Consider the following 13,077-nt stretch of genomic DNA (forward strand, 5'->3'; position numbering starts at 1 on the left):
ATTATATTTGATTTCTTCTTAAAGTTTAGATCAAAGTGAAGCGGGTTGAGATTTTTCTTGCTTTGCAAAAAAAGTAGAGAATTTCATTGTACTAGCTATCTATTGCTGTGTAACAAATTTTCACAAATTTAGAGACTTTTTAAAACAAGTCGTGTTTATTATCTCACACTTTCTGTGGGTCAGAAACGTGGACACAGCTTAGCTGTGGCCTCAGCAAGGCTACAGTCAAGGTGTCAGCCAGGGCTGGGGTCTTATCTGAGGCTCTGCTAGGGAGAGATCAGCTTCCAAGCTCACGTGGTTGTTGAATCCTGCTCCCTGAGGGCTGTTCAGCTGAGGATCTCAGCTGTTTGCTGTCTGTGCGCTGTCTCTGACTTCTTTGCCTGTGACCCTCTCCAGCGTAGCTTACAATCTGGCAGCTGGCTTCTTTAAAGCCAGCAAGGGGGAATGTTTCTCAGTAAGACAGATGTTTCAGTCTTATGTAATGTCATCACGAGACTGACATTCTTCACCTTTGCTGTATTCTGTTTGTTAGAAGCAACACACTGGTTCTGACCACATTCAAGGACAGGTGATGACACAAGGTCATGAATTTCAAGAGGAAAAATCAGAGGCCCACCTAAAAGACTGTTTTGCACATCCAATACATTATTTTTTAGATAATCAGAGATAATTTCACATACTGTAAAATCAGCTCAGGAAAAATACATGTTTATTTTTGTTCGATGTTGTCAACGAAATCAAAGAGAAATATTTGATAAATATTTATAAACATAGAAGGCCATCACCCATTATTACATGCAAATAGGTAAGTAAAATTTTATTAGGCATTATTCTATATAAGGAAAATTTAGTTTTAATTAATGAAATAAAAAAATGGTCATGTTCAAGTTTTCTTTTTTCCCCCAAAACGGTTAATGTGTAAAATCAATTTTAAAGTTTGTCTTTAATTATCTTAATTTAAGAAATTTGCTGTCATGTTGGAATAACAAATGTCATATAATTGCTTTAGAAGTCTGTTTCCTAAAAATGCATTTTGGAGCAAATTAATAAATCTTTGGAACCTGTAGTTTCTACGTGGTGACTTAGAACTCTCATAATTAGATTGACTGACTTAGGCCATTGCAGGAATCATATACGCCTATTTAGTCATCTATCTAAATCTCGTTTGTCTGGAATGCTGCCCATAAGGCTAAATCCAAATGAAAGGTTTCAGCAATGGGATTTGAAATAAACATGAAGGCACCTGAGGACAACTGCCTTTTATGAACAGAGGTCTGGAAACTCCTCGTCAGCTATTCTGACCCTACTAGCAGATTTATTTCTTTTCATGAACTCTGGAATTCTAGATATTCTTCTAATTCTTTTAGGAGATACATCTTTTGTCTTCAGTCCTTGATCCTCATTAAAGCACAGATTCTATATGCCTATCCTCATTACACATTTACCTTAAAGTAAGATTTTCGCACATTTTGCTTACTGTATGGTTTTGTTAGGGAGAGCTGAAAAAGTCTCCCTGGGGTAGGAATGGGAGTACTGAGGCAGGCTGGAAAGGCAGATACATGTATCAATCAGGATAGACAAAGTTCCCCTGAACTAATGAATATTCCCCAAGTCTTCCTGGCTTACAACAATTTCTGCTAAAGGTTTCTTTCTTACTAACATTCTATGCCTTTTGTGGTTCAACAATGCCTCTGTATACATTTTCATTCCAGACTCCCATCTGACAGAACAGTCTCTATCTAGAACTTGGTGAGTTTCATGGCGGAAGAAAAAGAGACAGGGCCATACTCTGGCTTTGAAAAATCTAGCTCAAAAGAGATACAGGATGCTTGCAGCTACCTTTCACTGACTGAAGCAAGTCATGTCACCACTCCTGTGTTCAATGGAGCAGGGAGGGACCTGGAATGCGTGACAAGCAGTGATACAGTCTACCAGGGGATAAGCGCAAAATGCAGAGAACCTGGGCTCAAAGAAGATAGATTTGTAAATTTCAGGGCTTTCCTTATGATTGGTACTATTTTTTTCCTGTATACTCTAATTATATATATATATACACACACACACATATACACACACACACATATTTATTCATATGTATTTGAATTATATTTATATACATGAATTTGAATTATATTCAGCTCTATCATTATCTTCCAGGTTTCAAGCTGCCCTTTCTCAGAATAGTGTTACAAAGAATTCTTTAGCAGTGGCATTCTTTTGGGTAGTATTATGGTGCTAAAATTGATAGAGCTGATGGATGAGATTTTATTCACTTGTAATTTAAAATGGCCATAGTTTAAAAAAGAGTGGGGAAGATAGCATGGAGGTATATGTTTAGCAATAGTTTCGAGTCTTCTCCCAAAAAGCATAGGGGTTAAAGGATCCCGAGATCTGAAAGATTATTCTCAATTGCATTTATCTCTATATGACTGTGGTTTCATGAGCTAAAGTTATCCAAATAAGTGGAGAAAAATAGAATGCTTTGTATTGAAAATGGAAGACACAGTGTGGGGATAGTGTTTCGGATTCTGGATTCATGCTCATTGAGTGACTGGTATGGATCTTTGTGGAGAAGGAGTGAATCGTGTTGGGGCATTGGGCAAGCGGACTAAGGCTGAGGTTCACCATTACCCTGCCCACCTCAACATCCACCTCTTCCTTATCATCAGGTAGCTCTATTCCATAGCACACACTCAACATTCTGATTGTTTCAGGAAGTGGAAGTGGATCACTGCAAATACATCATCACCACTTGGAAAAGGATTGCAAGTGTATGCCGCCTGATAGCATTACATTGATGTTTGACGAAGACAATGGAATTAGCAATCTCTCATCTGGACTTGGGTCACACCAAAATGACAAAAGAAATGAGCGCATTCCACCAAAATTAAGAATTTAAAAAATCTTTCTGGAAAATCCTTTGTGTCATAAATGAAATCACCATGTTCCCAGATATTTTGAACTGACTATACACTATTAATACATGTGTATAGTGTTCCTTTTACCTATGCATAATTGTTGACTTAGAATTAATGTGCTGTTGTAAATTTCCAAAAGTCTAAATCTTATTTATTCTTGCATTATATCTGATACCTAAGTATTCATTAAATGTTTGTTAAATTGATATATTTGACCTGGAGGAATTTAGTTTTAGTATCATAAACACAAAAAAGAAAGACCCAACTGTTGGGTATCCAGGCCTGCTTTGACCCTCAGAAATGACTATCCCTACGCCATGCTCTGAGGAAATTCGGCACAGTTTAGCTATGGTCTTTTTCTGTGTGGTTCTTAGATAAAGTCATGCTGCACCGCAATGTCAAAATCTTGTTTGAACTAGGGAAAAAATCCATCTCTTCATTTGAAAATGTATTCATTCCATTGTCAAACTATCAGTTGTTGGATTTCTTCAAATCAAAGGATGATTCATATAATTACTATATTATGATTAGCTTTATTAAGGGACTGAAGTTATTTTAATGGTGTGTGATGAATAAAAGGATGATTAACTGTGAAGAGCTAGTCTGTAGCAAGAACTACTGAATATTGAATTCAGTTATACTTATTGTTGAATATTCTTTTAATAAGACTGAATCCAAAGGTAAGGGATTTTGTTCCTTAAAACTTCATTGAAGTATATTTTAAGAAGGACCTATATAATAATGAATTTTCAAATTCTTACTAATATTTTGCAAAAATATAAAATAACCCTGACATAATGACAGCTTTTCAGTTTAAATTTGTGTTTTTTATTATTAGTTTTTTTCTGGTTGTTTCGTAAGATTCGCTTGTATAGTTTGTGATTTTTTTAGATTTTCTTAACATCCATATTTATTTGTGGCTACGTACAACTTGCTACTCAACAGACTGTCTTTATTTCTAGTAATAAACATTAGGGGCCAGGCGCGGTGGCTCAAGCCTGTAATCCCAGCACTTTGGGAGGCCGAGACGAGACGGGCGGATCACGAGGTCAGGAGATCGAAACTATCCTGGCTAACACAGTGAAACCCCGTCTCTACTAAAAAATACAAAAAACTAGCCGGACGAAGTGGCGGGCGCCTGTAATCTCGGCTACTCGGGAGGCTGAGGCAGGAGAATATGTGAACCCGGGAGGCAGAGTTTGCAGTGAGCTGGGATCCGGCCACTGCACTCCAGCCTGGGTGACAGAGCGAGACTCCGTCTCAAAAAAAAAAAAAAAAAAAAAAAATTAGGAAAGGGAATGTTAAGTTATTCTAATTACCTTAATCAACTATTTTTAGAACCCTTCAAAAAAGAGGTTTCTTTAGAGATTGGGTAAGAGAAGAGTGAGTATTGATGTCCATTATTAACTAATTCATAACAGATTTAATTATGCAGAAAGTAAAGACCAACCATTTTTTGATGCTTCAGTACTGAGTGGAAAATAACTCAATGAAACCTGCTTTTGCAACACTGTATCTTTTTAGAAGCAATAACATTTGCTGTTAGGGGCAATGTCTATTTTACAAAATATAATTTTTGATCATTAGTTAACATTTACTTTCTCTCCAAACATCTTTAAAGTGCTGTTAAGTTTATTCTCAATTTATTGTTTGGACTGATTCCATTCGCAGATGGCCTATGTTTCTACCGGCTCTTCTTTCTTTCACTGATTTTTGGTCAGTCTGGCCTCCATCCCAGGGAAGGCAGTAAAGAGGTCACCCGTGTGCACATCATAAGTTTTAGGATGTATCTGCTGGAAAACAAAGCTGAAATAAGAAATTGGAGTGATTAGGTTCATCTCCCAGTAAATTTCATTTACTTTTACCAGGGGAACCCCTTGGGGATCTTGCTAAAATGCTAAGCATGATTCTTCAGGTCTGGGGTGGGGCTGAGCATCTGCATTTCAGATGAGTTTCCAGGTCATGATGTGTTACAGGTGATAGTAGGAAGGCTTGACCATTGACAAGGTGAGATTTGAGGAAGTCCTGTTAGCATTTCCTTTCTACAGCAGCAGAGAATGTGGATGATTCTCTAAGTGGAGCATGAACTATATGCAGTCAGACTGTCTAGCCTCAAACTTCAGCCTTGCAATTTACAAGCTGTGCGACTTCAAGCTATTTCCTTAACTTTTCTGATACTCAGTTGCTTCATTCTGTTATGAGAATAATAGCGTCTACCTCTCGGCATTGTTGTATAGATCAAATAAATTCAGATAAATAAAGCACTTGGAATACTATGTGGAGCATTTTAAGTATCATAGAAGTATTTGTTAGATAAATAAAACATGCTTTGCATGTAAAACACAGCAGCCCACCATGAGTCTTCATTAATGGTCTGCTGGCCATTGTTATCTAAATGTTAAATGTATTTCTACTACCTAGGCAAGTATCAGTGGCCTGGATAATATGCACATGACCCATGGAGCCTGAGTGCTTCTGTGGCTTGGGGAACATCTGGATGATCCCTTTATTGAGGAGAACACATCAGTTTCTTGGGGAAGGGGGCCGTATCCTAGTGTTACCTAAATAAGAAGCCAGACAGAAATATCACACCGGCAGATGTCTTCTTCCCAGAGATTTGCCAAGATGGATTAAATCACTCTCAAGTTTTTCCAAAGAGTGTGCTGAGGAATGACTAATTACCTAGGAAGTTGAGAGCTGTTGAAAGATAAAGGAATTTTTGCTCATGTTTGTCAGAAAATTATTAGCTTTTAAAAAAAGTTAATTACTTTCTTTATGGCAGGTCTACTTTTGTAGACTTTTGTAGACCTGCCATAAAAGCCAGTCTTTTGTATATCATGTGCTTTTGAATCTCGAAACTTATTTAAATATGAAACTCTATAAGGCATTGTGAGGGACTTAAGTCCACTACAATTTGAGATACTAAAATAAATAAAAAAAACTCTAAAGATACTTTACCACAAAAACTGATATTTGTTGGTTAATGTATAAATGTATATACCCTTAAACTTTTTACTTTTATTCCCTTTTATATCCTTTTATAAAAAGGGTATAAAACTTTTATACCCTTAAACCTTTTACTTTTAATCTTTACATTTGATTTTGAAAGCAATTGTAATTTTGTATTATAATCATAGCCATTACTGAAGAAATTCTTAAAGGCAATTACTAAATTTCTGTAATAGACATACTATTTTTTTGTTATCCTGCACAAATACTTTGATTTCTCTGAGTTTTGATTGTTTCATCTATAAAATAGGCATACTTCATTTTCATACTAATAAATGATGACACATTTTTAAATTTTTTTTCAATTCTGATATCTATGAGTATACGGATTTTGGGCCATGTTTATATCAATGATATGTCAGGCATTTTAAAGAAATAAAATCATCAATTGCTTGTTTTACCTTATTATACACATTGAGGTTAAATTGGCTAAAATATTCTAAGTGGAATCAAATTTTAAAAATTTATTATGTATAAATCAAAAGAATATGATATTTCAAGTAATAAATTTAAGAGGTCATAAATATAAGCAGATATGAGCATATTTTTATTTTTAATATGTAGCTACTCATGAATATTTTATCCACATATTATCTATTTCTAAAATAATAGTAATTACATATAGATGCATATTTCTCCATATAATTTTTAGAAAGCATTCTTTTGCAAGAATATTTGGGATTTCAGTGATACTTCAAGTATGCAGGAAAATTATTAAAAAAGGCATACATTTTGACTTCTTTTTCATAATTTATTTAAACAATATGCTTTCCCTATGGCAGTGTAAAAACAGTCTTTGTGAAATGTGATTTGTTGAAACAAAATAAAACAAAACAAAGTCAAACAAACAATTGAAAACTTTTTATGTTTTTTTTTTAGTTTTTTTTTTAAGGAGATTCCAGTATTTTTTTTTGCATTTCTCTTTTGTATGGGCAATAAAAGCCCAGAGTAACTATCACTGGGAAGAACCAAGACATACTAAACAGGAGTACACATCCATGACTTATAATATTTATTTACATTATTCCAGTGGTGGGGATTTCCCCTTTTCTCTCCTCAAATATTTTAATATGAATTTTTTCTACTTAAAGGAAAATGCCCTCTAAGAGCACTTCTTCATGTCATCAAATGTGCCAAATAGTCATCTTTGTCTTTGACCAGCTCTGTCCCTTTTAGAATTGCACCTGAATGGCACATGTAGCGCGGGCTCTCTCTTCATGCAAGCTCTTTAGCCAGTAGTTTGGGCAGTGATAGATGGAAGCCCAGAAGACCCCTGATTGCCTTGACTCCTCACCGGATTGTGAAACCTAGAATGCTGTTAAAATTTTATTTCAAATCTGCGTAAGTGTAATTGCATGATTTAATAAATTTTAAAAAATATCTTGTATATACAAAACATGGAATGGAGGTGACCATAATAGTTGCTCAATTCACGTTTGTTGAGTAAATGAATGAATACATGGATGATGACCCCTGCCCCTCGAGAGCGTGTAATATAATGAGAGAAACAGAGTTGTTTAAAATGATTTGTTTTATCATTGACTTGAAAGGTCAAGTTCAGCAAGGAAGGATTAGGAAAGATTTCAGTTAGAAAGTAGCTTTTAAATCAAATAATAAAGATGAGTAGGATCTTAACATTTGAAGGAAAAAAGGGCATTCTGGGTAAACAGAATACCGAGAACAAAAACGCAGAGACTGGAAAGGCCAGGGTGTGTTGTGGAAGGACCTTACTGTGTCTGACGGGTTTGATATACTGAAAACGTTGAAAGTAGTTGATTTTGGTCCGGTTCTTTTGTCTCCACGTATGAGAGACTGACATTTGCTTCCCAATAGACATTCGCTCTTCACTGTCGAGGAATAGAACCCGGGTATCCCAAACTAATTTGCAGCTGCATGTGTCAGTGAGACCAAGTGCACTGAATGTCTGTGTGCATTTGGTGGAATCCTTTAGGGGAATCATCTTAAAGGGAAGGCACATTCCTTTCCTTTTGTCACTTCATTCTGACACCTGAAATGCAAGTATAATGTCCAGGAGCTCTGGCAGACACCTTGAACCTTGGCCAGGAAGGTCATGTTCTAAGATTGGTACAATTTTCAGTGGACCTGATGAATATCTGCGTCTCCTAAACCAATATGGACCATCTGCTACCACTTTTAAAATTTAAGAAATAAACTATTTGTTTGCAGCCAGTATTATTTGGGATTATGTTGTTATATGTAGCTAACAATAACCTTGACCTACATACTCTTCAGATAGATCACAATCCTTCTGCAGTTTCCAATCCCGAAGACTCAATTCTCTGTTTCTTTCCTATTCGTATAGTTGCATGTATAGAGTTAGGTACACAGCCGACTGCATTTAACTGACTAAAGAATGAGTGATTGAATGCATGAAGAAGTGACTGGAAATATATAGCGCAGTGGCATTGGTAAAGGGCTTTATCAACTGTGTTGACTTCTTTTAGTTTCTTTTGTATTTAGATCTTAGGGTATGTATAGGATCCAGTTATGGATCTCCCTTTGTCTACATAAGAGCATTGCCAAGTCCATGGTATATATGCATTTGTAGAATATTTGTGTTTGTGACTTGTTTTTATATATTAAAGGGAAGGAGATACAAGTTTAAGTGCAAACCGAATATAGTATACTATGCTATTTCACCACTTTAAATTATTCACAGAGTAGTCTAAGTTCCATACAAGACATAAAAAACGGTATTTCACTATTTTAATATACTTTTTCCACTTTATTCCTTGTCTCCCCAATGTTTTATGGGTCATAAATATCTCTTTATTTAAAAATTAAATAATACTTAGAGGTTTTTTTTTTTTTTTTCCTTAGGCAGGACCACATTTTCCCCACTCTATAAACCCAGGATTGGGGTCATACTCTGCTGCTTTCTAACTGTGCGTCGTTGGGCTAGTTTCTTGAACTTTCTCTCCTTTAATTTCCTCTCGGGTGGGGAATCATTGAACTTACAGCAGACAGTGGATTGCATTAATATATGGAATGTGCTTGTACAATGCCTGGCAACAGCAAACAATATGAAATAACTAGCATTTCTTATAAAGGGGATCCTCTCATGATAAGCTATAGAGCTTAAACTTTATCTGTGTATAAAATAATAAGTGATTTAAATTGGAAGCAGAAGCATACTAGATGAGGAAACCGGGATTTTAGGTAGGTGATAAAAGATTGGAGTCTGAAAGATAGACTGGAATATAGTATACTATGCTGTTTCACCACTTTAAATTATTCACAGAGTAGTCTAAGTTCCATACAAGACATAAAAAAATGGTATTTCACTATTTTAATATATTTTTCCACTTTATTCCTTGTCTCCCCAATGTTTTATGGGTCATAAATATCCCTTTATTTAAAAATTAAATAATACTTAAGAGGTTTTTTTTTTTGGAAATCAGTTTGCTTTACCTACTTAAAGGGGACTGGCGATCACATTTTAAGGCATTTCAGTGTGATGAAGAAGGATAAAGTGAAGATGTCAGGACACTGCTTAAATAACACCTATGATTTTATATGATGTGACCAGGAAAAAAGCAGATGCTTCATCTGCATGGTATGAGTTAGAATTAAACTAAGCACTAAACTTGGTACTACTTTACCTACTTAACTGCTTTACCTACTTAAAGGGGCCAACTAAATATCAGCCCCTTACCCCAGTCTTGTTACATAGCAAATCTATTTTTTTTCTAGGAAGATAGAAATTATTAGTTTAATTCAGGATGGAGGAGGTCACCATGTATCCTCACTATCTGAGAGGGCAAGATGCGGACTCAAACACAGGCAGAATTTTGCAACCAAATAGAGGCCCCTGAAGGTGAGGGGGAAGCACCTGCTGTGCTCTCTCTTACTGCGAGGAAGGTCTGTTAATCCTTCACTTGCTAGAACACAATAATTACTCACAAGTGAAATGTGATAGAAGAGGATTTGTTGTTGTATAATGACTTTCTTACTCAAAACATCCCCGAACTCTGCAGATGAGTGATTGAAGAGCTCTGTGCCATCCTCCCACCTGCTCAGGGAGTAACTGGAACCTCTAACAGCATGTATTTTTTTTAAAACCAAGTGAGATCACTGGAGGGAAAGACTAGGGTGGAGGTGTGTTTGGCATGAATGTAAATGATAGCTTGAATAAAACAGATCTCTAAAGCACTTTTCAACTGTTGCCGTCACCATTGTTTCTGCTAAGATCTCTTTAATCTCTAACATAGCCTGGATGCATGTTCATACACCCATGCCTCCCACTAGTTACCTATTACATACAACACAATTTGAAATGCCTTAAAATGTGACCACCAGTCCCCTTTAAGTAGGTAAAGCAAACTGATTTCCAAATGCATGGTGTTCTAGAAGGTGTAAGCAATGACAGGAAAAAGAATACTGCAACTGAAAAGGAAAAAATCAAAACATTCAATTTCATTTTAATGTATTGTTAAGGAAAAGGAATGCATAGCCGAGAATCGCAGAGTTTATGGTTTTGGGGAATCCCCTTGGAAGCCTGCTGAACTGTAGGTTCTGATTCCTAGGATGGAGTTGGGTCTGAGCGTGCGTTTCTGACAATCCCCCAGGTGCCGATGCTGGCTTTTTGTTTGTTTGTTTGTTTCTGGCTATACTCAGAGGGCTTATGGTATAATGCCAAAACTCCTTAGTAGATGTGGAAAGGGTCCATGGCAGGCTCTTTAGAACCCCATTCCTTCGCAAGTGCTTCTTATGCCGAGTTTACCGTGCTTCCAGCATTTGGAAGTTCAGTCTGAACAGAAGTCATAGTCGCTTCTACTCACATTTCGAGCACCTAATTGAGACGGGCCGATCACGAGGTCAGGAGATCGAGACCATCCTGGCTAACCCGGTGAAACCCCCGTCTCTACTAAAAAATACAAAAAAAAAAACAAAAAACAAAAAACAAAAAACAAAAAACTAGCCGGGTGAGGTGGCGGCGCCTGTAGTCCCAGCTACTCGGGAGGCTGAGGCAGGAGAATGGCGGGAACCCGGGAGGCGGAGCTTGCAGTGAGCCGAGATCGCGCCACTGCACTCCAGCCTGGGCGACAGAGCAAGACTCTGCCTCAAAAAAAGAAAAAAAAGAAAAAAAAGAAAAATATAAAACCATAGCACATTTCTGAAGCCTTATGACTGACTCTATGATGAGTTTCTTTTACTGTTGTTTTTTTTTTAAATCTGTATACTGTATTGATGGAGCCTCCCTTGTAAGTCAGTGATGATTGCCTTCTCACAGGGAAACCTCTGTCAAATGATCTTAGAGTATTTCAGGCTCTTTTGCAGAAAGAACTGGTAAAGTATCATTTTCATTCATCATCCTCGTCAAATGTCTTTTCTCACACCCGGGTGGCTCTGTGAAGTGCTGCAGGGGAGGAGAGAAAGCAGATGTCACGCTGGCGCCTGGGAGTCTGCGCAGCTGGTGGGGCATCCGGGGTCCCCAAACCCTCCCCAGATGATTTCAGGTTATTTGTGTCACTCAAGCTTTGATATTTCCCTGTGTTCTCAGCATCTCCCCGCTCTTTTCAGGACCATTGTGCATTATGTCCTCTGTACTTACAGAACTCATCCCGAATCCATCTAAGAGGTAGACGCCTAAGGAAAATTCTTGCAGTTCATCTGACAGTGGAAGGTGGTATGAATGACAAGGACCACTGATATCAAGAAATGGAATTGTTTTTTTCACTCAGACCCAACGCCAGCCTATGAATCAGAGTCTACAGTTCAATAGCCTCCTGAGGGGATGCCCAGAAACAATAAAATCTGACATGCACCGCGGTGCATTCCTTTTCCTTAACAATACATTAAAGTCAAATGGAATGTTTTTATTTTTCCTTTTCAACTACAATATTTTATTTTTCCTGTAATTGCTTACACTCTCTAGAGCATCCTGCATTTGGAAATCAGTTTGCTCTTCCTGTTTAAAGGGGGCTAGGGGACACATTTCTAACACATTTCAATTTGTGTCGCGTGTAACAGGTAGCTGGTGGAAAGCATGCGCGTATGAACATGCATCCAGGATCTAACACGGATTAAAGAGATCGTAGCAGAAAAAGACTACATTATTTTCATTCTAAAGCAAGAAAAGGCCCTTTACTGTGATTAAGAGTTGTCCGTGCCCTGATATATTTTTCATTCAGTAAATCAGAACTTGAACTTGGGAGAGTTCTTCCCCTTAGTGCCATCCTCTCTGCCTCTCATTGTTCCTCACGCTACCTGCTAAGTTGAGATTGATGAGTGCTGTGAATAACATCACCTAATGTTAGTAACATTCATAAAGAGCTTTGCCATTTCCAAAGATTTTCACATACATTTCAGCAACAAATTAGAGAAGCTCACCTGAGGTCACTTGGCTAGTTAATATTTTCAAGGATATTTTGAAACCAGACCAGGACTTTCCTTGCTAGAAAAATCCTGTTAAGTACCCTTCAAATACAGAGTAATACTTAACTCAGAATATTATTGGATTCTGATTTTCTTCCTTATGTTACAAAATATTTCTACTATATTCCTAACTAAACTTTAATTTTTTTTAAATTAAAAAAATCGCATCTCATGAGCAGATGGGCTAATCCGTTTTTTTCAGTGAGAAAGTCCTCATTTTTAATGATATTGATATATTTAGCAAAATACTACTACACAATGTTAATGTTCAACGATCTTAATTTCAAGGCTTTCTATTCTCTTCTAAGCCCCTTTTGTATCAAACACAAAAATTATTTAAGACAGCTTTGAAAGCAAAGTGCTTCCTAAAATTTCCATAAAATCACCTATGTATTATGTTTAAAGTGAGACTGGGCCAGGCATGGTGGCTCATACCTGTAATCCCTGAACTTTGGGATGTAGAGGGGGGCAGATTGCTTGAGTCCAGGAGTTTGAGACCAGCCTGGGAAACACGGTGAAACCCCATCTCTACAAAAATTACAAAAATTAGTCGAGCATGGTGATGTGCACCTGTAGTCTCAGCTACTCAGGAGGCTGAGGTGGGAGGATTGCTTAAGCCAGGAGGTGGAGGTTGCACTGAGGTATGATGGCATCATTGCACTCCAGCGTGGGCAACAGAGCAAAATCCTGTCTCGTAAAAAAAAAAAAAGGCAAACTGGCTCTGTGCTGCTTCTGCTTCCTGGGTTTAAAC

At 37.2% G+C, this 13,077-nt stretch overlaps 1 protein-coding gene across 1 annotated transcript in view; it reads left to right on the top strand.

Moving 5' to 3' along the window:
• FAM155A (family with sequence similarity 155 member A) overlaps positions 1-13,077 on the top strand; it is a 703,478-nt gene that overhangs the window by 21,771 nt on the left and 668,630 nt on the right. The gene's annotated exons all lie outside the window — the stretch shown is intronic.

Source organism: Trachypithecus francoisi, unplaced genomic scaffold (assembly GCF_009764315.1).
Source record: "Trachypithecus francoisi isolate TF-2019V2 unplaced genomic scaffold, Tfra_2.0 Lachesis_group18, whole genome shotgun sequence".
Taxonomy (NCBI): Eukaryota; Metazoa; Chordata; class Mammalia; order Primates; family Cercopithecidae; genus Trachypithecus; species Trachypithecus francoisi.